We start from the raw sequence: 25,303 nt of genomic DNA on the forward strand, positions 1-25,303 counted from the left end.
TTTGTGAGTTTTAAATATTGTTTTCATTATGATAATTTATGATTGTCCATTGTGAATTGCTTTAAGATTTTGATTTGTAACTTTATTGTTAAGATCAGAATTAATAAATTCTTACATAAAATCAAACATGAAGCAAAAAAAATTCAAAAATGCAAGGGACACAAGATACGGATCTTAAAGAATGGTCTTTGGCCAATTGACCATTCTTTAAGCTGTCAGAAAAACACACGACCTTAAGGAATGGCCATGGCCAATGACCATTCCCTTCAGTCTCTGAAAGGGGTTTTTCCCCTTTCAATAAATTTTTTTTATTAATCATTGTATTTGTACATGATACAAAGCTATTGAGTCAATGTAATTGACCAAGACATGACTAAAAAATGGTAAATACCCAATCCCATCCCTTGCTGTTCCAAATCCACACTAGTTCCAATAACCAACTTCTCAGCAACCTACACCTACATGTTCCAATAACTGCAATGATTTTGCCTCCAACATGTTGGACATTTGCATCAGGACTTTGCGTTGAAGAGTTGCTGTGACTGGTTGTGAGCTTGCACTATCTGCTTGAATTGTATATCCCTGCCACCCAGTCAATACCAATTTAGTCATACATCAATTTCCATAGTGGAAGATATAACAAAGATTGTGAGTTAATCTATAATGAAAATAAATCTATAATCGATCTAGAAAACTAAATTTAGAATGCTGAAAGATTTAAAAAATTTACAATTGTAAACTTCAAAAACTATATAAATCACATAGATAGAAAAACCATTTGAATTTGAAGAATTCGAAGACAATTATTTGAAAAAACAGCTCTTAGAACTTTTTTCATAGAAAGTGTGCACAGTATATGATTTCTACTATTTTTTTACGAGGCCAAGGCCAAATAATTTGTTACCAATTAAATAGGGGCTATTGGACCATAGTGGCATCTGCATTTTTACCATATGGAATAATTTGCCAGCAAAAACTTATAATACAATACCATGCCTAAAAGGAATTACAGGGATGACCTCCAAAAGCCATTTATGGCCATGTAAAACCCATTCTAACCGAATATAAATACAACAAAACCAAATGCAAAATCCAAATAAGATTGGTTCTGGGTATGCAGATCGTGGTCAATGTTCAGATCAAAAGGCTGCACATAAAATAGGCAAGAAAAAGAGCATTGTAAATTAAGCCACTCAGAGACGAGGGTTACGATAGATATACATAACGTAAAGAAAGTTCTGATTATGCAAGCTCAATTCAGTCAGCAGACTGGGCATGTTGGTAAACATCATATGCTTTTGTTTCTATTAGAATTTTGATACAAACATAATCAGAATGTGTTGGTTGTTTAAGTTCTCTACCACTCAAAGGATGCAATCCAAAGGATATGGTTGTTTTAAAAAAAATGAATGGTAAATAGCGTCTTTAACAAGTAAAGGATAATATTCAAAACCATGGGGAATGGGCAATGAAAAGCCAAAGAAAAGATACAGAAGCTATACCGATGCAGACAAATCCCCTCTACTGTTTACAAATTAAAGTATTATCTGACAAATAGGATTTAATTGGTACTTATTGATATGGGCTCCAGATTTAATATTCGGTTAATCCAACACCATTGGCACAAACCCTATGAATCTAGGGAGATCTAAAAAAACATGATTTAATTGGTACTTACTAATATGGGGTCATTCTCAGCAAAATTCATGTACTAAATAAGAAGAATGTACACAATGGGTCAGGAAAAAGCTTCTGAAAATCTAGAATGGAATGTATAGGATTTTCCATTGTCAGAGTTGTAATTCATAAGGTGAGACTCTCAAGAAAGAAATATAAAAGAAAGGAACTGTAATCATTTGGATGTATGGAGAGTTGAGTAAGACCTCTGTGGTATCCTGGTTGTGTATCTAAAGCTAAGACATTTAGTAGATCCTAACTATCCTAAGGGTTTTCTTCTTCTCATGTAAAAAGTTCATTTCAGAGTACCAAAAAAAGTCTTTTGACATCTTGTCAAGTGTTAGTGTCTGGATATGTGCATGTATGTGAAAAAATCTTTTTATATCTTGTCAAGTGCTAGTGTCTAGATCTGTGCATGTATGTGAAAAAAAATCTTGGCATCTTTTCAAGTCTTAGTGTCTGGCTGTTCATGTATGATGATTGGTGGTCTAGAATTCTATTGACTTACCTTTTGGATATAGCAACTTTTTTTTGTCAACAACAATTTAAGCATTGATTAATTGGTAGTTTTTCATCTTGAAAGATAGTTCTCTTCTTGAGACTACATAAGCTTATCTCTTCTAATCCTATTTTTTATTTAGATGAATTAGAATAGGTTTTAATTCTATTTCATGTATATATTTTAGTAGGCTAGTCTCTGCATATGATTTGTTCTTACAATAAAAGACTACCATTATAAGATGAAAAGTTCAAGCCAGAGACAACATACATAAGCTATACGAACACAGACAAATACCCTCTACTATTTAGTAATAAAGCATTATCTACTATTTTTCTAATATCTGTGCGCATGATGATGAAATAGCATTTTCAACGACTCTTCTTTGGTTATGGGAAAGATAGCTGCTTCGCACCTTAAATTCTAAATAATTAAGAAAACCAATAGAATGATTGAAATACTTTAGAAAAGAATCGACTTATCAGATAACACCATAATTCGATTCTTACTCAAATTAAGAAATATGATCAAAGCGTATCTGCAAACCAAAATTTACAAGTTTATCCAGAAATATTTCAATCATATCACGGACTCTGAAGATTTCATGTTTATCAGAAACAACAAAAGATAAGAAAGAAGGATAGGCAGATCCTAGAAATGAATACTTGTATATATTTTCTCGACTTAAGATACAAACCTCATCTGGTAAGTTGTAGATTAACATACCAATTTCTGAAGTGGTTTATTTCTCCAAACCAAGTGGCTTTTCTTCTATCTCGATTTAATTCATCTGCATTGACCTAGCTGGAACTGCATATTTTGTTTTAGAATGCAAGGCCGATTCCAAACATCCTTCTACCTTGCATAGAGCTAACACACCCATTCAATCTGGCACAATAATATTCTTTTTCATTCTTTTACCTCCCCTTAATTAGAGCACCCAAACTTATATATCTCAAATCCTAATCATGCTCAGGGAAGGTAATACTCTCAGTTTCATATTGAAATCTTTTGTTGCTTTCAAATTGATTATACGGAGTTCTAAGGCGGGATGTGACCACAAATTTTCAAGTGAAGGGTGATGAACTCTAGGAGTGCTATATAATCTCCAATGAGTTACCATAGGTAAATTCACTTAACTTTGCTAGTGCTTCATTCTTTTCCAGCTTTATTGGTCTGTATCTGCACTCAGGCTGACATATCCTTGCGAAACAACAGGGCATTAAAATTAGGCTAAATGACAAGTACGGACAGGGGGGACAAGTATGGACTTTCAAGTGCATTCTTGTCTTGCCTGTCCACCCTAATTTTAATGTCCATACTTGAAAGCCCTACAAATGAGAAAAAAAAGGGTATATCATAGTGGATTGTTAAGCCAATATGTTGAAGATCTCCTTCGCATCTATTGTGGGCACTCCTAAGATGAGATTCTCAACATTATAGTAATTCTTCCATACTGATTTTTTTTATCTATAATTAAGAGACTCTCTTTTTGTGATGATAGCAAGAAGAATGTAAACACTATCTCCATGTCCAAAAAAATCAAGTTTAGACTAAGAAAGACTAGTAATGTGAGATATTTGTTGTAGATTTGTTAGTGTAAAAGAATAATGTGTCAATTGGGGAGTACAACTACCATTTGTCAAGACACATTCCATATATAGGAAGAGGAGAGTGGAGGGAAACAGGACAAAGGAGGTGAAAGAAGAGGTGAGTTAAAGAGTACAAGGAGGAAGCTGCAGGGCATGTAAAATGGTCGAATGGTGCACCCTATTGGAGAGTGGAAACCACATGAAATTAATTTTATATAGATCGATAATAACCTCCTACTCCTTATGGTGGAATAATGGTAGAGAGTGGAAGAGACCACATGAAGCTAGTTTCACATATATCAATAATAGCTTCCTACTCCTTATGGTGGAATAACCTCCTATTCCTTATGGTGCAATACTGAGCTGCGGTGCAGTGAAAAAGGAAGAAGATGAGAATGAAGGTCATGTCAGTTGGAAGTTTGAGGGAGGTCAAAGAGTATATAAAAAAGCATTATTAGAAGCTACATAGCAAAGTATTGTGCCTTCTAAATGACCATATTAGAATTGGATGAAACATAGTTACTATATTTATATTTGATAAACCCTATGCATCCTTATATTCACCATTCCATAGTTGATTATGGTATGTACTTAGGTAAAATATTTATACCCAAAACTACTTATAATTTCATTTGGTAGTTCAACTAATGAGATAAAAATCTCTTCCCACACACTTATGAGATTCAAAGGATTTACATAGAAACTCTCTCGAAAATTTATAATCGTGATTAACTCTGTGACAGATTATAGTGTGTGGAACTGTTACTATATGATAAAATTATAGTTAGGGTGGGCTTTGGAAACAACGCTTCTCAACTGCTTGATATGAGAACTCCTATGCTTGTATTCTTTTTTAATTCATTTACTAGTAGTTAAAGTGGGTTCTATTTAGTAATTAAATTTATAGGAAATCTTGTAGCTACATGAATTCAAGAAATCTTATGATGGGTTTAACTTATAGTTATTATAAATCTCTAATCAAATTGAACCCTAATTCCCTTATGATCCGCCTCTCTATAAAATTGTAGAATTAAGATATTTTCAAAATGTTGGTAGGCAGTAAATTGTGATGCCTATCCTCCAAGTTTAAAGACCTTACATCTAGCATTTATTGTGAAATATGATTTTGCAATATGACTGATTTTTGTTCATGTCTTCCCTATCCCTATTACTTTTTTACATGCATCGGTGTGTCGGTGCTTGGTGTGAAAACCTGACCCTCATTCCAATTAGATCCAATATTAGGGAGTGAAGAAAGAGAATATTACAGCGCAAAAAATTATCAGGCAGGTCATTCTCAATTCTCAGTTTCTAATGTAAAGAATGGCTAGTGGCTAGGAAAAAAAAAGTAGCAGATAGACATACCTGAATGTACACTAGCGCAGAGCCTTCAATTTCAGGCAGATAAGAATGTCCCTCTTAACCTCTCTCTCAGTCCCTCCATCCCTCCCTAGTGGTTTTATCATTGAATCCAAAATAGCAGAATTGGCTTGTAGCACAACTCCTCCATCCTTCCTCACTTGCCAAATATTCCTGCACAAATTCATTCTCCAGTCTCTGGTGTTTTAAAAAGAGATTATTAATGGAAGCGCAATTAATTTATATTCAAATTAGCAGCATCATAAATAAGGACAAGTAGTCACCGAAAATTGACATAAAAGCAATCTAAAACAAGAAGAACTTATAATTAGGATAACCTGTAAGAAGAATTACCTAGAACAAGGATTTTGCCTCTACCAGTTGTCGCTTCTTTTTGCCCTGCCTCTTCCTTTTTCTCTGCCTCTTCCCCTGTTCAGCCTGTTCCTATGTAAAATAGAGAAACCAACCAAAAAAAATGGAAAAAAATCACAGAGAAACCGACCTAAAAAATATGGAAAAAATCACAGAGAAACCAACGAAAATAAAATGGAAATACAGACCAGCGTGCACGCTGTAACAAAACCCTTAAGATGAAAAATCCTAGAGAAAACAAAACAAACAAAAAGATGAAAAATCCTGCGGAACAAAACAAACAAAGAGATTCTCTAGAAGACATTGAAAAAAAATATAACAGAGAGAGAGAGAGAGAGAACAGAAACAGGAAGAATACTTGTTGTAAAAGAAAGACGAAATGGTTTTATATAACCCCCATATGATTTTTTTTGCTTTTTCCTGCCCTCCATAACAACGTTCATCTTTTTTTTACCCGTTACATTCTAGTCTCAGATATTTTGAACATTCGGATAACGGCTATTTGCACTCTCAAAAGGATTTCATTTGGATTCACAAGAGGGCACTGGATAAATTTGGTTCTCCATTTTTAGCATCGTGCTTCGACAAGTGATTTAGTTAATGTGAAATTCTGGTTAATTTGGGTTGTTCAAGCTTCAGTGAGATTTATGCTTACGCGCTAATGTTGATGTAGGACCTAATTTGGTTGATTTATGCTTAATATTAACGTGGGACCATGGTTGAGTTCGCTATTGTTTTGTGTTACATGTTGTGACGGTGGGAATGATATTGTCTTTTCTTTGTATAGTTACTAGGATGTCTAAATTAAAAGTGGTTTTGATGCCCTTATTTGTGTTGGAGCTATTTATAAGTCTTTTTTTGAATGGAATATTATAATGATATGAGATTGTAGAAAAATGTAAACAAATTAGAACATGTGGTATAGATGATGTGATCTCTTGGGAAGGTTCAATGTTTTATCTATGTGAACATCACCTGGATGCAATGAGTGCTAAGTTTTTCATTCATTCCTATGAGAGATTGGTTCTTGTGAACCACTACTCATGAATCATGGGTCAATGAGTTTGACTTCAAATCTACACAGTTGAATCCTAGTGGCAATATCACAATAGATGGTGTATGTTTAGCCAAATATGTGATGTTGGAATGATATGGTCTTTGTGTGGTTTGAAGGTAAGGTTAAGGATCTGATTCTAAGGGGTCATGTATGTGGTCCTAAGGGGTCATGCATGCACATTCTAATGTACATGTGTGACCCCTTAGGACCACATACATGACCCCTTATGACACTATGCACGATCCTATGGGGTCATACATGTACATGGTCCTAAGGGGTTGAACGCATGTGTGACGGGCCTTTAGGACGACATTGTGTTCTAAGGAGTCATATATGTGATCCTAAGGGATCACACGTGTGTTAGAACACATGTGTGACCCCTTAGGACCACATATGAGCCATATTAACATCCTAACTTAGTTGGGGTATACAATTATACCCCAACTACTAGGATGTTAATTTAGCCCACTCATATGTGGTCCTAATGGGTCACACATGTGTTCTGACACATGTGTGCTTGATCCCTTAGGATCACATATATGACGGTCCCTTATAACACAATATGGTCCTAGAAAAGCCTGTCACACATGCACACGTGAACTAACTCATGCTTTCAACCCCTTCTATGACCATGTATATGTGTAATATGACCTCATAGGATCACAATGTTCACCCTAAGGGGTCATATGTGATCCTAAGGGGTCGCACATGTATATTGTAGAACACATGTGTGTATCCCCTTAAGCCATCTCCTATTTTCAAATTCATTCCCCTTTTAAGCCACATGTGTCCTATAATTTAGTTTGAGCCATGTCTATATTATACCATGAGTTAGAATGCATGCATGTGTGTGGCGAGCCTTTACTAGGACCACATTGTGTTCTAAGGGGTCATAATTTGGTCCTAAGGGGTCACGCATGTGTTAGAATGCATGTGTGACCCCTTAGGACCACATATGACCCCTTTTACCACCATAGTAGTTGGGGTATATTGTATACACTAAGTATAGGATGTTAAAAGGGCTCATATGTGGTCCTAAGGGGTCACGCATGTGTGTGACCCCTTAGAACACAATGTGGTCCTAAGGGGTCACGCATGTGTGTGACCCCTTAGAACACAATGTGGTCCTAAAGGCCCGTCACACACATGCCACCTTTTTAACATTTATGTATACAACATGTACCCCTTATGACCCAACTTGACCACATAAGATCTCATATATTGTGTACATATGTCCATCCCCTTAAGTCAGGTGTCTTAAATGATTAATTACAAAAATGTGTAGATGTTAAATTTAAAATTCCTATTCTAAGTACATGAAATTAACTAATTAACTAATTATGATTATACCCCTCTTAAAACATACTATTACGATCATACCCGTTTTAATGCATACTAGGACCTATTAACTATATATATTATTAAATGCCATATATTAAATACCATAATAGGTCCTATTAACTATATATGAAATTAAGTAATTACGATCAAATTAAATAGAATTACTTGACCAAGTCTTCTTTTAAGACACATGTAATTAGGACATGCACGTGTCTTAAGGGGATCCCAATCATAATTATTTATTTAAAATGATCCTCTTAAGCCACATGTGTGTCCTATATTTAAAGTAGTTATTTGTTCCTTTACTTGCCACACACATCCTATAATCTAGGCCTATCCCCTTAAGCCACATACATCCTAATTAGGCCTATCATCTTAAGCCACATACATCCTAATTAGGCCAACCCCTTTAAGTCATGTGTCTTAAATGATTAATTACAAAATTTGTAGATGCTAAATTTGAAATTCCTATTCTAAGTACATGAAATTAACTAATTACAACCCTACTGGCCTCTTAAATAGCATGTAATAGGTCCTATTAACTATATATTCAATTTATTAAACTTAATTATGATCAAATTAAATTTAATTTAGACCATGTCCCCTTAAGACACATGTAATTAGGAAATGCACGTACAACCTATAATTTAGGCTTGTCCCCTTAAGCCACATACATCCTATAATTTTGGCCTATCCCCTTAAGCCACGTACATCCTAATTAGGCCTGTAGCTCATCTTAAGCCACATGCATCTTATAATTTAGGCTTATCCCCTTAAGCCACATACATCCTAATTAGGCCTATAGATCATCTTAAGCCACATACATCCTATAATTTAGGCCTATCCCCTTAAGCCATATACATTCTAATTAGGCCTATAGATCATCTTAAGCCACATACATCCTATAATTTAGGCCTATCCCCTTAAGCCACATACATCCTAATTAGGCCTATAGATCATCTTAAGCCACATACATCCTAATTAGGCCTATAGATCATCTTAAGCCACATACATCCTAATTAGGCCAATCCCTTTAAGTCATGTATCTTAAATGATTAATTACAAAATTTGTAGATGATAAATTTGAAATTCCTATTCTAAGTACATGAAATTAACTAATTACAACCATACAGGCCTCTTAAATAGCATGTAATAGGTCCTATTAACTATATATTCAATTTGTTAAACTTAATTATGATCAAATTAACTACAACCATACGAGCCTCTTAACATACTATTATGACAATTCCCCTTTTAACATACTAGGACCTATTAACTGTATATATTATTAAATGCCATATATTAAATAGCATGTAATAGGCCCTATTAACTATATATTCAATTTATTAAGTAATTATGATCAAATTTAATTTAATTTCGACCATGTCCCCTTAAGACACATGTAATTAGGAAATGCACGTACATGAAATTACAAGGTCATGCACACCCCTTTTAACATGTATATTATTACGACCATACTCCTTAAGCCACATGTGTCTCCTATTTAAAGTTTCTTCCCCTTAAGCCACATACATCCTAATTAGGCCTATCCCCTTAAGCCACATACATCCTAATTAAGCCTATCCCCCTAAGCCACTTGTCCTAGTTAGGCCAATCCCTTTAAGTCGTGTGTCTTAAATGATTAATTACAAAATTTGTAGATGCTAAATTTAATTACGACCTATTTAGGCCTATCCCCTTAAGCCAAAATTATCCTATTTCTAGTTTGATCCCCTTAAGCCACGTGTCCTAACTTTAGGCCAATCCCCTTAAGTCATGTGTGTCACTTGATGATTAATTACAAAAAATTTCATAGATGTTAAATTTAAAATTCTTATACATCATCATATTATATGTAAAAACATGCATGTTCTTGATTCATATGTACACATTAAATTTTTTATCATTTATCTATCTATAGAGATTGTATATGTATATATGTTTACAATGTATATATATGTAGATTGTACATGTTTTAAAATTATTTGTGTAGACGTATAAAAATGACCATATTCCTAAATGAATATTTTATGTTCATTTCTCTATTTAATTAAATCCAATTTAATTAAATTATCCACATTTTTCTATTTTATTAAGTAAATTACTCAATTTATTTAAATAAAATTCACTATACCATTTAATGAATCCCCCTAGCCACTTTTAATTAAATTCAAATTTAATTAAATAGTTATCCTAAATTGAATAAATCTAATTTATTTAATTTCCCCAAATTGCAACCAAATTGAATTAAATCATTTAAATCAATTAAATCCTATTATCCCCCCATCCACTTGCAAAATCCCAAAACCCTTTCTAATCCCTTCTAGAATCTTCTAATCACTTCTAATTAACCTAAACCCTCCTCTAAACTTTGTCACATCCCTAAGCAAAGGGAAGTCACTTCTCAAACCTCAAAGTCTCCAATGACCATTAAAGGTTTTCAACCTTCAACCACTTAATCCCCCGAAGTCTCCAAAAACCATTGAAGGCTTCCAACTTTCAACCACTTAATCCACAAAGTCTCCAATAACCATTAATGGTTAACTCAAACCCTCCTACATGGTTAAAACATTTGTTTTGACTCAACCTCTACCCAACCCAAGGGTCTCATCAGGCCTTTAATGCTTTGACCATGATTATCTTTTAATCATTTGCACAAAGGTTTATCCTTGGATTAACTCCTAATCCAGTGGGTAATCCTAACTTAGACTTGACCCTTAGCCTCTAGATAACCAAGAGGTCTTCTCAGGCATTCAATGCCTCCAACCCCTTCTTTCAACCCAATCTTATGTTGACATTTGTCACCATGTCATTGGTGCAATTTGCAAACATGGATCCCCAACTTTCAAATTCAACCCTTGATTAAACCATTCGATCCTGACCATCCATTACCCTATTTTGACTATAAATAGAGCTCTCATCCCTCCATTTTCATATATAGAATCCTCCAAATTTGAAGCATTACACTTATGCTCAAATTCTTTCAAGCCTTCATATCATTTTTATGCTTATCATTTAGCCTCTTTTAGAATAGAAAATAGTTTAAATATGCATGATTAGAGTACTTTCTTTATCATTTTAGCTCAATCATAGGCTGAATATAGTATGCTAGGATAGTATTCATACTAACCTTGTCATCTTATCATCTATTTTATTGCATTTTAGAATCATACATAGCTTAACATCCATCTTATACTTAAATCTATCAAAGCATCTCTTGTTCTCACATTTGCCATCCCTAAACCATTTTGCTCAGTGATCTGAGAGCAAAACGTTGGTTTGAGGGACATTGTGAGATAGAGAACCATGGGACCCTCCTTGGGAAGCTGAGTAATACTACGTTACTCCATAGCTTGCACCAAGAAGTCCTGTGTGTGTGTGTGGACTAGTATTTTGAAATATTTTCACATATTTAATTCTATCAAACCACTTTTTCCGCATACATTTCTGGCACCCACCGTGGGGCCCGACCCCAAATAACAAATCATTTTTTTTAAAATAATCACTTTTGCAGGTCCGCGGGAAACAGGAATCAGCGCGTAGGGAACATTCCCTAGCGCATCGGACTGACAGTCCAGCGCATCCCGCTCACTGTTTAGCGCATGGGGCTCATACTACAGCGCGTGAAGACCGTTCTTTAGCACGTGACTCCCCCTAACATTTTCCTGTAGGTCTCGACGTGGGCAAAACACAAAGTAGCGCATGCAATAAACAGCATAGCGCATCCATCCCACAGTTCAGCGCTTGTACACCATCATCCAGCGCATACAATTAAAAAGTTAGTGCATCAAATTTCAAATTTCCCTACAGAGATAAAACAACGTTTCTAAAATACAGAGTAGCGCATTCATTGAACAGTGTAGCGCAGGGGAAATTATTTTAGCGCATCCAGTCTCTCTTGCAGTGCGTAAAAGCCTTTCTGTAGCGCATAACAGACAATGAAAAATTTTAAAATTGTAATCGAAAAGGAAATTTTAGACTTGTGGAAGTCCTCCAAAATCATCTTAACATTTTCTGGTTTGCTTGCAGGACTCTAACAAATTTCTTGCAGGTGGAGCGGGCCATTTTATTTTAATCGATTTCTTTTGTTGACCACAAAATCAAAAATTTGCTTTGTTGACCATTTTTTTTTCATAGATAAGAAAATCATTCTTTTAAGGTAAAATGAACACCATGTTCTCGTGGAGCAACATCTCTGCATAGATTTTAGCAAATCACTAATTTGAAAGGATAAAATAAACCAAATTGATTGCTTTGCCTCGAAAGTGGAAGGAATATGCTCTCCCCTTAACTGGGTGATCAAAAATCCAGACCACTCTTACAGCTTTCATTATTTCAAAGCATTTACATCCTTTAGCAAGCCTGCCTTCCCGAGGAGTTGCAATCAACTCTTAAAGTCGTTTATGACCGGTGTGAAGGGAACGACCTAAGTGGGGAACGACTTTGACGCCAAGAATTCCAACCCACTATAATCAAATGTGAAAAGTGACGAAAGTCCTTTTCAACGGTTGCGCGCAGTGATTAGCCTTCCCCCAGTATCCTTGAGATACATAAAGCCTTTGTTCTAAAGGTTGGGAAGCCTCCTGAGGGAGTTTATCACTGACGGCCGAACGGGAAGCCTAATTACGAACCATAGAATTAGAAACTTTGAGCCGAGTCAGTAACCAGACAATTGTAACGTCATAGTGCAAGGGTGGGGAAGAATCCGCCCCCAAGATTACTCACCATATATCTCCCAAGATAACTACTCAACTGTGAAGCAATTCTCTTTGGATTAATTTCTGGCAAAAGGCAAAAAAACGGGTGCCCTCTAGGGGGTGACACGGCTGTTTGAGCTGACGGAGTATCGAGACTAGTGGGCTATGATGTTATTTATGACCCTTGACTAAAGAGTCTTTCTGAAGTGTATTACTTGTATCCAAACCTGTTAAAACATTGGGGATTTGAACACATCCTCGCAGAATGTACACTTTCTGTTAGATTAGGCAAAATGGTTGTACTTTTTGTGCCGTGCTTGCATTTATTACTTCAGAAAATCATCCATCACACTTGAAAATTTCACAACAAAATTCAAAATCTACAAAAAAAAAAAAAAAAAAAAAAATCAACTCAAAGGAAAAATTAGGGCAGTTTAGCGCATAAGAGCAACATCTTAGCACGTGGAATACCTCTGTTAGCGCATCCAAACCTCTAATTAGCGCGTTGGTTCAAAACAGTAATGTTTCAATCCTAAGGCAAAATAGTGTAACATCCTTTGGCGCATCCGCAACACAGTCTAGTGTGTGGAAGCAACATCTCAGCGCATAGGAACCAAGAATTAGCGCATAAAATAAAAAAGTTAGCGCGTGACAGGCCCAGTATAGCGCGTAGCTTTTCCAGACAAAGTCGACAACAATTTTCAATAGTCCGAACTTTAGCGCTTGGCAACAACAGCTTGGCGCTTAGGAATAAAAAATTAGTGCATTCAGTCGAATAGTTAGCGCGTAGAAAGCCCAGTATAGCGCTTAAATTTTTCAACTGTTAGATCACCATTTTCAGAAAGTCCAAACTTTAGCGCATGTCTAGGGGCAGCTTAGCGCATGTGCTTATTCTTTTAGCGCATCTAGTAAATTCGGTAGCGCATGTAGACTCTGTTCTAGCGCATGATCCAAAACAAAAAAACAGGGAGCAAAACCGAGAAAAATTTTGAACTTTCAAAAACACTTTTGAAAAACTTTTTCATCAAAAATCATTTTTTTATCAAACCAGAGTGACAAAACAAACCATAAACCTATTATCTTGAGCAAAATTTGTGTTAAACGAAGTTGTCAGAATCCTAAACGAATCGAGCAATAGAGGATGTCTCTCCTATCATAATCCAGAAAAATTTCATCATCAGTATCAACAGGATCCTTTACCATCTTACAGATTTTTATCTCAAAAAACTTGTTTAGAATTTTCAAATTGTCAAATCCAGTTTCCAGATCAGGAGGCTTTTATCCATATCATTTGACACACTTTGTCATGAAGGGACATCTACACCTTCACTCTAATAAAGTAAGATTTGAAGTTTTTCAAACAAAACTCAATTAAATCCAAACAAATCAAAGGAAACCATTGATCACTCATGCATGACTAATCCCCTTATTCTGAGAAGAAAGAACCTCTATCGTAACATCACGTTGAAGAAACAACAACCTAGCTTTTCCAAATTCATCAAGAGAAATAAGTTTTTATACATCAATCGTCAACTCTTCAAATCTCATCGGGTATTTCTTCATCACGTCAAACGTTATATCCAAAACAAATCTAGCGAATTTGACAAAGAACCCCTGAAGACAAGAGCATACTGTCAAAAGTCTGCTTTTAATCAAAAGATAAACCACGGAGGAAAGATCAATCTAGCATTCTTGCTTGACGAGTGCATCACGTATAACACATCACGTATAACACATCTCGCCCAGAACCACCAACACCCAAGCAACACATCAACGAGGCTTTTGTCCCTTTCATCACTGAAAGTTTTTACTAAAATGTCTGTTACTCGCTCTCAAAAGAACTAACAAAGCGAGACACACGCTGAATCAAGTATGAATCACAGATTGTCAAACCCTTTTGAAATCCCACACTCAGAAGAGCCTGAAATTACTTACGCAATTCTTCAGGAATGTCAAGAAAATCCTTCATTCCAAAAACTCATCGAAAAACTCATGGAAAATGACAAAGAAAAGTATCTGCTCATGCTTACGAGTAAAGGCGTTAAACTTCCTGAAGATTTCGACGCAAATGTTTTTCAAACCGGGTCTCAACAATATACATATCAAGAACAACACAGAGAAGAAGAAATTCGCATACCTAAGCAACATATTCCAGAACAACGTATACCAGAAATGCGTATACCTGAGCTCGAAACTCCAGAACAACACATACCATTTACCACACCTTTTCAGTTAAGAACAAATACGAGGGAAGAATTCATCCCTCGATAAGATAATGTGCCCTTGGTTGCTCTTACTCAACAAATGCAAATGTTGCAAAGACAAATACAAGATATGCAACAAGGGACAACAGTGCGGTATTCTATAAACGAAATCTGTCCTTATCCATTTGACAGGAGATTAAACATGGTACCTTTTCCTCCAAACTCAAATGTTCCCAAATTTGATAAATATGATGGGAAAAGTGATCCTCGGGATCATGTTCGAGAATTTTGCACCATGAGTCTTGAATTTGCTCATGATGACACTTATCTGATGAGGTTATTCCCAAGAAGCCTGGGAGGACAAACAATGGGATGGTTATCCAAGATTACACCACCTGTTAGATCATTTGACGAATTGGTTAACAAATTCATCACCCACTATTCTTACAACATCCAACATGCCATAACCATGCTAGATGTTTGCAATACCAAACAAAAGAACAATGAAACGTTCATGATATTCCTTCAGCGTTGGTGATGCATGGTATCACGATATCCTCGAGATATTCCTGAAAAGGAGAAAATGGAAATCTTCATCGATAACTTGAATGGCGAAATGAGTTACAGACTCAAACTTCAATGCATACCATCTTTCGCCAAATTAATTGAAAATGGCATTCAAGTAGAGGAAGCTTGTGTCAAAAAGGGAACCCTCAAGTTCTACAAGGAAGGAACCAACTAATCAAACTACAATAATTAGAACAACGCCAACCTTGACAAATCTCGATTTTGGACTCGAAACAAAAATGAAGGCAACAATGAATCGTATGATCCCAAATCTAAGCAACCAGTGCTTGCATTATCCGGCAATCCTCAAAATCCTCAAAATCTTAAAAATGCTACTCTTAGTGCTAACACATACGCACCAAACAATGCTCAAGGACAACTCAACACAAACAACGCCAATGATAATCAAAGCAAAAACATGAATCCAGGGCCTAACAACAATTCACGCAACAACACGAACAATTTCCAAAAGCGTATCTTCACACCACTGGGACAATCATTAGAATCCGCATTCCGAGAACTTTTGGCAAACAAGATTCTTTCTTTGCCTCCAATCAACAACTATGAACCCCCAATCAAACCACCTTGGTGGAATGATTCACACTATTGTGATTTCCATCGCAACAAGGGTCATAGAACAAATGAGTGCATGAGATTAAAACACATAGTACAGGACATGATTGATCGAGGTGACTTAACAGTGGATGGTCTCAAAACAAATAGTGATCATGGAGCCTTCAAAAATCCTCTCCCAAATTACAACAAAGATGGCGCATCAACTTTAGATGATACACACGGAGCTCGTATTAATCGCATCTACAACAACACAATCAACCACATATCAGCTGAAGACCATCAAGTCAATGTCATCACCATTTGAGATCGACATGATCATGACTCTGTCAATGTAACAACCCGAACTCAAAAATATGTCTTGAAATGGCCTCCTCTGCACCACCCACTGCCGCTAACACCTCCCCCACTCTCCCCTCCCCACCGGCTCCGATAGCTAATCCTCTTCTCCCCTGTCTATCCTCTCCTATCTAATAGCTCTATCCACACCTCTCCTCCCTCTATCTCCCCACCTCCCTTTGGCTCCTCTACCTCCTCCTCCTCCATCATCCCCATCATCTCCATCATCTCCCCCATCTCCCTCCTCCTCATCTGAATCAAACGCTAGCCTCATCTCCTCCGGGTCAGAGATCCTGGCCACCGCTTGCGCAACAAACAAATGGGCGAACTCATCTGTCATGCCCGCATCCTGGATCTCCGGGGCATAGTCCCATATCTACCCAGCCAACCCTACAAACTCCTCTGTCGCCACTGCACTATCAATGGTCGGCCCCCAATCTATTATATCCTATTGTCGCCATGCATAAAGGCACACTCCTTGAGGAATCCCCTGCTGGCACCCGAACTGCCTCAAAACTTGGGTAACCACGAACCTCTCAATAATAAACGGGGTCCTCCCAATCAGATATCTGGTCATAAATACAAAGGGCATCTCCAGCCCATCCTCTGCCCATACCTCACAACTTGTATACAGTCGCCAGGTGACCGTATCAATATCGTCAAAAACCCTCCTCCAATGCTCTAACTTGCCCAGCTTATGCTGGACAACTAGACCTCTGTATCCGTAGGCATATGCTGCACCTACAGGCCTGTCCCTATCTGCTAATGGCCTCGCTGCTGGAATATGCTCCCAACACCATACCTATAATAGGGTCACGCCAGCTAACAAACTGCCGTAACCAAGGTATACTACCTCATGCAGACTCCTGTATAGATGAGCCAGCATCGCTAACCCCCATGCAAACCTTCGGCCCTGTGTGACCATCTCCTCCAAACTAACCCCCATCCCACCGAGAATCCCTTTGACCTACAATCAGGACAAAGAAATCCCCCAATAAAACCTGCTAGTACAGATGGCAGTGGTGCATAGTCCAGATCCAAAAACTCCTGCCAGGGGATCTCATACCCACAAACTATATCATCTTGGAAAATGCGGTGCAGTGCCTCTGTGCCACCCTCCTCTGACTTCTCATAAGGTAGTAGTGCCCCTACCATAGGAATGCGCAAAATCTGGTAATAGTCCTCCAGTGTAACTGTCATCTCTCCCGTAGTAAAATGGAAGGTGTTCGTGTCACTATGCCACCTCTCTGCCAACGCTGTCAATAGCCCTCGGTTCACTGATCTCATACCCACAAACTGTATCATCTTGGAAAATGTGGCGCAGTGCCTCTGTGCCACCCTCCTCTGACTACTCATAAGGTAGTAGTGCCCCTACCACAGGAATGCGCAAAATCTGGTAATAGTCCTCCAGTGTAACTGTCATCTCTCCCGTAGTAAAATGGAAGGTGTTCGTGTCACTATGCCACCTCTCTGCCAACGCTGTCAACAGCCCCCGGTTCACAGTGAACCGAGGCATATCCAAGAGAGAGGTCAATCCACATCTCTCAATAATATCCAGGTCGGCCTACGACAAACGTGGTATCAATGTCCATGGTCTGGGAAATCTCTCCCATGACTATACCACCCCCAATCGCTCTTGTCAACAAGCAAAACAAATCCCATATCAGTTTCCACATCAAAACAAAGATATCAAATTCAATCTTACATCAACAACATGAAACATTTTTCTCATCTATATCAAACTTCAAAATCCTATCATTTCATATCAACTTGTAAAACAACTCAACTTTTCAAAAACCATATCAAAACTTGTAAAACAACTCAAATACCAAAATCACATAAACTTGTAATACAACTCAAGTTTCCCACCTATATCAGCTTGTAAAACAACTCAAGTTTCCAACCCATATCGACTTGTAATACAACTCAGGCTTTCATACACATTGAACTTGAAACAGATCACGCAAATACATCATATTCTGATCAATACAACAGATTGATATGTATACATAACTTGGAAAATCGCAAAACAAAACAAGTTATACAAACACTCATATTGGATAAATTCATCAAAACACGACAGGCAAACAAAACAAATTTTTCAATCGGCCAATTCTGCAAAAATTTTCAGATGCGCTAAAACAGTTATTTAATGCGCTAAAAACCTACCAGGCGCTAGGCTGCTTTTCCTACACGCTAATCTATCTATCCTATGCGCTAGACGGGCTCTATGCGCTAATCTTTTCCCCTCATGCGCCACCTAACCTACCTTATGCATTAGAATGCCTCTACGCGCTAATCTATCCCCCCGACGTGCTAAACCTCCTTCCCTATGCGCTAGGTTAACCCTACGTGCTAAACCTCCTTCCCTATGCGGACCCCTCCGACCCCTATGCGCTAGGTCACCCCTACGCGCTAACCTGCTGAATGGACGCGCTACCCAACACTTTCCATGCGCTATTCTGCCTGCACGCGCTAACCTAATAATTTTATGCGCTAACCTATCTTTTTCGGACGCGACCCCTAAATTTGAACTCGATGCGCTACTTCACACTTCGTATGCGCTACTGTAGACCCTAGACGTGCTAAACCGAAAAACCCAAACTTTGAAATTCAAAAAATGACTAAAAACGACAAAATGAAAAGTCAAAAAGGGTCAAAAACGTTGACTTACTGGTGGTCCACGTGCTACAGGTCTCCGGTACCTCCGAACGCGCTCAAATCAGTGTCTGTGATAGGGAATCGACATTTTCTCTCCAGAGCAAATTCTCTTTTTCCAAAGTCAACAAAGCACAAATGAACCTAATTTGAGCCCTTTTCCCCTTTTATAGGAGGAAAATGAGATTAGGGTTAGCCAACTGGACCTGTAATATGGTCGCGGTCTCCCCTATACCAAAACATTTGTAACTTATCGGGAGATGAATCAATTTGCACACTTTTCACATGCACGAAATCATACACATCATACACAAACTCCTCAAATTAAATCAAAAATTTTCAACTAAAATATTGATTCATCTCCCGAGGGGGCATCACCATCAAATATCGAATCTGGGGCATCACATCAAATCAAATCTGGGGCATGACTGGCAAATCATAAGAGTGACACAAAAATTGCATTTGATCATAAATCACAAAAACACATCATTTTTCTTTGAAATAACATGTGTACACACGTCACTTCAAAGAGGGGCAAAATGTAGACGTATAAAAATGACCATATTCCTAAATGAATATTTTATGTTCATTTCTCTATTTAATTAAATCCAATTTAATTAAATTATCCACATTTTTCTATTTTATTAAGTAAATTACTCAATTTATTTAAATAAAATTCACTATACCATTTAATGAATCCCCCTAGCCACTTTTAATTAAATTCAAATTTAATTAAATAGTTATCCTAAATTGAATAAATCTAATTTATTTAATTTCCCCAAATTGCAACCAAATTGAATTAAATCATTTAAATCAATTAAATCCTATTATCTCCCCATCCACTTGCAAAATCCCAAAACCCTTTCTAATCCCTTCTAGAATCTTCTAATCACTTCTAATTAACCTAAACCCTCCTCTAAACTTTGTCACATCCCTAAGCAAAGGGAAGTCACTTCTCAAACCTCAAAGTCTCCAATGACCATTAAAGGTTTTCAACCTTCAACCACTTAATCCCCCAAAGTCTCCAAAAACCATTGAAGGCTTCCAACTTTCAACCACTTAATCCACAAAGTCTCCAATAACCATTAATGGTTAACTCAAACCCTCCTACATGGTTAAAACATTTGTTTTGACTCAACCTCTACCCAACCCAAGGGTCTCATCAAGCCTTTAATGCTTTGACCATGATTATCTCTTAATCATTTGCACAAAGGTTTATCCTTGGATTAACTCCTAATCCAGTGGGTAATCCTAACTTAGACTTGACCCTTAGCCTCTAGATAACCATGAGGTCTTCTCAGGCATTCAATGTCTCCAACCCCTTCTTTCAACCCAATCTTATGTTGACATTTGTCACCATGTCATTGGTGCAATTTGCAAACATGGATCCCCAACTTTTAAATTCAACCCTTGATTAAACCATTCGATCCTGACCATCCATTGCCCTATTTTGACTATAAATAGAGCTCTCATCCCTCCATTTTCATATATAGAATCCTCCAAATTTGAAGCATTACACTTATGCTCAAATTCTTTCAAGCCTTCATATCATTTTTATGCTTATCATTTAGCCTCTTTTAGAATAGAAAATAGTCTAAATATGCATGATTAGAGTACTTTCTTTATCATTTTAGCTCAATCATAGGCTGAATATAGTATGCTAGGATAGTATTCATACTAACCTTGTCATCTTATCATCTAGTTTATTGCATTTTAGAATCATACATAGCTTAACATCCATCTCATACTTAAATCTATCAAAGCATCTCTCGTTCTCACATTTGCCATCCCTAAACCATTTTGCTCAGTGATCTGAGAGCAAAACGTTGGTTTGAGGGACATTGTGAGATAGAGAACCATGGGACCCTCCTTGGGAAGCTGAGTAATACTACGTTACTCCATAGCTTGCACCAAGAAGTCCTGTGTGTGTGTGTGTGGACTAGTATTTTGAAATATTTTCACATATTTAATTCTATCAAACCACTTTTCCCGCATACAATTTGTATATATATATATATATATGTAGAGCTCAGATTATATACACATCATCACATGGATGTGTTTGATATAGAAGATTTGCTTAATGCAACAGGGCCTCAACCTCCCCCCTCCCCCAAGATGACCTTGCCCATGGTGCACCACCTGCACCCCCACCCCGTCCTCCACCTCCACCCCCACCTGATCATCATCCTCCACCTCCTGATTTTGTTGAGGCTTGATTTGGAACCATTATTGATGAGAAATTTGTTTTAATATAGGGAAAAGTTAATGAGATCCTTAGAGCACCACATATATCCCCACATATGCACCATTTTGTGTCGAATATGCAAAACGTTATTGATGTAGTTAGGTCTATAGATGCAGAGCTTGATTCACATTGAGCATGGAGAGAGGAGAGACACTGGTTTTATTCTAATGGCCTCTCCTATAGGGATATTTTGAATCTAAGAATAGACAAATCTCACCTTGTTCCATATTTTTCAAACCCCATCACAGGTGAACCCATTCCACCAAACAAATCCTGCATATCCATGGGGTGGTGTACACATCAAAGCATGGATGATAATTTTTGGGATCGATGGCAAATGGTATTTGACACCCCACCACATGCCAACTTAGAGTGCCCTTTATACTTCTTGAGAAAATTATATGCATAGTTTGTTTGGGGTTTAAAGCCCAATTATTTTGATATTAGAGCATTCCAGGGTGTTGGTGGTGGCATGCCACAGGATAGGTTGAGGCACGTATTGACCCCAATAGACTTGCCCATCACCAGACCATTATGGCTCCTATGCCTATTATACCTATGCCTGTTCATCAATATTTTGTTATCTCCACATTGGACTCATTGACCACACTCACTGGTAGCCTTAGTCAGCAAACAACTGATTTGTTGGACTGTGGCGACATTAACACTAGTGAGGATGATGTTGATATGAGTACAACCATTCCATGTACATCAACATCTCATTTTTGTATGAGTTTCCATCAACTATACTATGGGCCTTGTGATGGTCTAGACCTTGCTTCGAGTTCACATCATGGTCCATCCTCTTCAGTTGCACGGGGAGCATCCACTGATCATGATAATATTGGTCCATATGTCAATTTTCTTTGTGAGGATGATCATCCCATAGATCATGATTTACATGGTAAATAGGTATGGGGAGATCCAATACATACATACAGTTTGCACTATATATATATATATATATATTTAAATTTGTACATAATTTATATAGATCTCTCTATCTATATGTCTTCACTATTTACACATGTACATGTCTCCAACCCATGTTTGGGGCCACTACAACACCGACTTCCATGTCGGATTATCCACCTGCCACTGTGGTGAGTGCAACTCCTCTAGCATCGACTATTGTGGATGAGCAGAGAGATTCAATACGTTGACACTCTATCTTAATTTATATATATATTTAGATATTTAATTAATTTTGTTCATCATTTAAATTACATGATATTTTAAATAAATAAATAAACATCATACAATTGATTTAATATCTAGATTTAATTAATTTTGTTGTACAAGTGGACACGACCATGAGGATGAGTTTACATTTAGATGGGCCATATGATCATCCTGATCCTCTTGTTAGTTTTATGTAGACATCATCTGCATTTCAAGTATTTAATGTTGATTTAAATTAAAAAAATTTGATACAAGTTTCAGAGTTGTTATTTAAAAATTAAATTAATTTGTATATATAATATATGTACATGCGTGCATATAATTGACACGTGCAACTTTTTTTTAAATACCTTGTAGGATCTTGTTGATAGTGGATTTTTTGTTGATGTCGCCCCGGATACAATGCGTAGAGGAGATTATTTGAGTCAGGTACATGCATATGAACATTAAATTATCTCTAGTTGAAATTGAACATTTTAAAGATAAATTTAATTTAAATTTCTATTTTAAATCATTGATCTTGATCTATATATATATGTGTACATGTACTATATAGCATGAGATACCAGTGCCATCAACTGCCCCTATAGCACCTAGAGATGTAGAGCCCTCGGTGGAGTCTAGAGGAGATAAGCCTACTCATGTACACGTATGTGCTACTGAACTTATAATTGAAATTTTTTAATTATTTTTAAATAAATAAATAAATAAATAAATATATATATATATATATATATATATATATATATATATATATATATATATATATATATATATATATATATATATATATGAACATGAACTACGTAGAACTCTCACAAACTTGAACATTTTTGTCTTGTAGAGTGGATCTTCTCCTTCTCTTCATCCGTGTGGCTTGAAGAGGAATCTAGAATGATTTAGGGCTTACAATCATCTTCATTTTAGAGGATAGATTTGTTACATGTTTCATGCAGTTTACTGATATTTGATCATTCCATCCCTTGTGACTTATTTATTTTGCGCGTACACTTTGATTATATTTCATGTTGACCACATGTGGACTTGTTGAACATCACACATCTAGACTTGATATACATATATGCACTTGACATACATACATACATATATATATATATATATATATATATATATATATATATATATATATATATATATATATATATATATATATATATATATATATACATACATACATGTATATATATACATGTATGTATATATACATACATGTATATATACACATGGACTTGTTTATTTTGCGCGTACACTTTGATTATATTTCATGTTGACCACATGTGGACTTGTTGAATATCACACATCTAGACTTGATATACATATATGCACTTGACATACATACATACATGTATATATATACATACATGTATATATATACATATATATATATACATAAATATATGTATGTATATATATATATATGTATATATATACATAGATATATATATATGTATATATATCTACACACACACACACATATATATGTATGTATGTATATACACACACACACATACATATACATATATATATATATGTATATGTATATATATATATGTATGTATATGTATATATACATACATACATATATATATATATATGTATATATACATATACATACATATATATATATACATACATATATATATATATACATATACATACATATATATATATACATGTGTATATATGTATATATACATATATATGTGTATATATACATATACATACATATTTGTATATATGTATATATATATACATATATATACACATATATATGTATATATACATATATATACACATATATATGTATATATACATATATATACACATATATATGTATATATGTATGTATATATACATATATATGTGTATATGTATGTATATATGTATATATATGTATATAAGTATATATATACATATATATGTATGTATATACATATATATGTATGTATATACATATGTATATGTATATATGTATATATATATATACATATATACATATACATATATATATAGATATGTATATATGTATATATATATATATATATACATATATACATATACATATGTATATACATACATATATATATATACATACATACATATACATATATACATATATATACATATCCATATATACATATATATATATGTATGTATGTATATGTGTATATATATATATATATTTTACGTTCGAGTGTTCACTTCTAGTACACATACATACATGTTTCATGGACATTATATTTATACATATTTATTTATTTATAATCATCTAGAGCTATGTAAATTTCATTTAATTTTATCTAAATCTATATACATGTGTATGTGTACATACATGATACTAAAAATAAATAAATAAATACATTAAAAATAAATGAAGCTTGCAATTGATTAAGTAGAGATAAAATAAATAAATACATTAAAAATAAATGAAGCAAGTGCAATTGAACACATATACACGTGAGCAATTGATATTTATCAAAATAGTACACTTGCACACATGTACATATATACATAAAAAATAAAACACTTGCATCTCTTGAATATATAATAATTTAGCTTCATCCACATCTCAAATTTAAAAGTTTCAAGATCCACATGTCTTAAATCTATATATTAAAGTCTAACTCAATATTCTGAAATCTAAAGTATTATATAAGTTTGATCCAATCTAAGACATTAAAAGCAGTTTCAAAAGCGATCTAGATAAATTAGATCTCCACAATTTTAAAAGCAATCTAGAGATTTTAAATTAGATCTCCACAATTAAAAGCCTGGTTACAAGATGTACCTACATGCACACACAAAAAAAATTAATCAGAACTTAATTAGAAATAAATTATTAAATACATGTATATTAACTAAGTCAAATTTAATTAAAAATACAAAAATAAAATAACTAAGTCAAATTTAACCAAAA

The 25,303-nt window shown here is 35.5% G+C and overlaps 1 long non-coding RNA gene across 1 annotated transcript; it reads right to left on the bottom strand.

Moving 5' to 3' along the window:
- Window positions 1-209: 209 nt before the first annotated feature.
- Window positions 210-6,132, bottom strand: LOC131067110 (uncharacterized). Its single transcript, XR_009111778.2, has 3 exons — window positions 5,482-6,132; window positions 5,134-5,325; window positions 210-582 (listed from the first exon to the last, which is right to left on the bottom strand). It is a non-coding gene; the product is annotated as an uncharacterized LOC131067110 (long non-coding RNA).
- Window positions 6,133-25,303: the final 19,171 nt, after the last annotated feature.

This window comes from Cryptomeria japonica, chromosome 7 (assembly GCF_030272615.1).
Source record: "Cryptomeria japonica chromosome 7, Sugi_1.0, whole genome shotgun sequence".
Taxonomy (NCBI): domain Eukaryota; kingdom Viridiplantae; phylum Streptophyta; class Pinopsida; order Cupressales; family Cupressaceae; genus Cryptomeria; species Cryptomeria japonica.